The sequence below is a fragment of the Elephantulus edwardii genome, unplaced genomic scaffold (genome assembly GCF_000299155.1).
Source record: "Elephantulus edwardii isolate Elephantulus edwardi_28Jun2011 unplaced genomic scaffold, EleEdw1.0 scaffold00012, whole genome shotgun sequence".
NCBI lineage: Eukaryota > Metazoa > Chordata > Mammalia > Macroscelidea > Macroscelididae > Elephantulus > Elephantulus edwardii.
Genome location: NW_006399762.1, coordinates 32,276,025 through 32,278,438, shown reverse-complemented (window position 1 = coordinate 32,278,438; position 2,414 = coordinate 32,276,025). Strand labels below are relative to the sequence as shown.

At 45.9% G+C, this 2,414-nt stretch overlaps 1 pseudogene; it reads right to left on the bottom strand.

Moving 5' to 3' along the window:
• Window positions 1-1,121: 1,121 nt before the first annotated feature.
• On the bottom strand, window positions 1,122-2,414 carry LOC102855142 (annotated as a pseudogene).

Below are 2,414 nucleotides of genomic sequence, written 5' to 3'. Positions count from 1 at the left end.
CTATCAAAATATGTCCCCTCAAATCTGCTGCAGTACTTGTATTTTTAAACAAGTTCTTATAGGTATGTAGAAGGTACACAAATTCATATTACAATAGAAAAAACAGAAACTTAGAATGAACCTAAAGTAAACAGAATGGAAGCACCATAAATCTAGAGACGAAAACAATCTTTGTAAATACCCAGGACTCAGGACAGAGCTTGATACACAGTAAACATGTTCCACAGTAATATATTTCTTTAAAGAATGAGTGAATTAATGGAATTGTAAACTTAAAGACCACATTCTAAACATAAGGAATACATTCAAAATATGTAATTATTACAAAAGATCCCAATCATTAAGGTGGGTATCACTCTGTGGTTATTTTCTGTACTTTGTGACAAAATTATTACTTTCTGGTTCATAATTTCTTCATCTCCCAAGTGAGATGATTAGCCAATGGTTTTGTTTGTGTTTTTTATTTCACCAATAGTTGATAGTATACAACAACCATGAATATGGTTGGGGATTCAAGCTGAGTGGAAATGAAAGAACTGGAACTTGTGAGCTACACTATGCAAAAAGCACAGCAGTTACAGGGGAGTGGTATCCTGAACAGAGCAGAGGGAGGCTTGGCCTTGCCTTCTCCTTAGCCCACTCCAGGGTCTAGGTGTTCATCTGAGAAAGGTCCTGGTGTCTGGGGTCTTTGGTTCTAGTTAATCTTCTGTCTCCAGGTTCTCTAAGGTGGAGGTGGAGAGTCAGGTTACAAAGCCCAGCCCAGCTGTGGATGAAGAAGATGGGGACAGCCAGCGGAGCTGTAAGGAAAGGGACTTGTTCCCACGCTCATGCTTTGGCACAGAGCCTAGTCTGGGTCCCATCCCCAGAAGGGATCTGGGGCTCTATGACCTGTTCAATGTCCAAACTTAGTCCCAGGCAAGAGTAGATCATTGTAGTAGGTCTGAGATGACCCATGGAAGGCACTTGGCTTGCATCTCTTGGCCCCACTAGGCCATAACACCCCAAATCAGTCAGCTTTGGGGCAATCAGGGAAAGAGAGTAGACAACTCCAGTGGAGAAGAAGTCAAGCCCTGACTACACTGGGAGGCCTGTGCATGTTGTCTTAGAGCTTAGCCTGTGGGTCACCCTGGATCAGGGCCAGCATGGTACTGCACCATGTGGGCCATGCTGGTCTCGGTGCAGCTATTGTAGCCAACACGGAGAAGTTAATGTGGGCTTCATGGGGTTATAGCGGACCTCGTAGCCGTCTCGGACCACGGGCCCAAAAAGCATGATGCGTCCATTTTGGCAGGGATCTGACCAGTGGAAAGGTTGAAGTACATGACAATGGCATAAGAGGTGTGCATGAAGATGTCTGTCATGCTTGCTAGGTCCTCAAGGGCCTGCAGCTTTAGTCCCAGCAGGTGTCAGTCCAAGGCTTCCCCATGGATGGCTATATCAGTATAGGTCTATGGGCCTACCGCCTTCCTCCGCAGCTCTGCCTTCTGTTGATCCATCATATTGGAGTCGTCCATGGCCTTGACCAAGGTGAGGGAGTCCACAGAAGCTGAGTGGATGGTGTCAGTGCAGCCTAGGTGGAACATGCACAGAGAGGCACTTTCATAAGTGGAGCACACATGTCCACAGATCCTGTAGAAGGCTAGCTGCAGGGCCATCTGAATGAAGGCATCTGGGCTCACTTTCTCTGACTTGGGGAAGTCCTTTCCAAAGTGGTCGAACACTATCATTATGATGTCCAAGTTCTTGATCGTGATGCTAAGATTCTGCTTGGTCTACTTGATGTCTGGAGTGATGTTGAACAACAGCTTCTTGGGCATGGCAAGGGCACTATGGGAGACCTCACAAACTTTGGATTTTTGGTGTAGTCAATGACATGGTCCAGGAGAGTGATGGGGAGAGGGAGAGGCTCTGCTGCTGCATGTTCTTATACAAGCCCACAGGAGCCATCTTCTGCCATGATGAACAGCAACATCTTATCAATCAGTGGTTGCCACTCTTGAGTCTGCTGCCACCGCCGTGCAGCATCTGGCAGATCAAATAATTGCGGTACATATTTTCTAAGATCTAGGACATGGGCGTGTCCAGGCACACAGTGAAGATGCTCTTCTGGATGGAAGTCACTGATTCCTGATTCACTCTGTCTTTGAGAGTGTGTTGTAGGCCTTGGCCCATGAGTTGGGTGGATGGATGTGAGAATGCCCATGGGTTCCTTGTTGGTCTATAAAGATTTTCATACAGCTTTTCTACAGCTGTATGAAGATCTGATCTGAGGTAAGGGGTGTCCTGTCTCTGTGATATACATTCAGCTCAAAAAACTGGTTGTGATGTGCGTGGGCATGTTCTGAGATTCTTCTAGACCTAAGATAAAACCCTTTGCTAACAATGATGATGTTTAATTTTTTGAGCTTAGACAT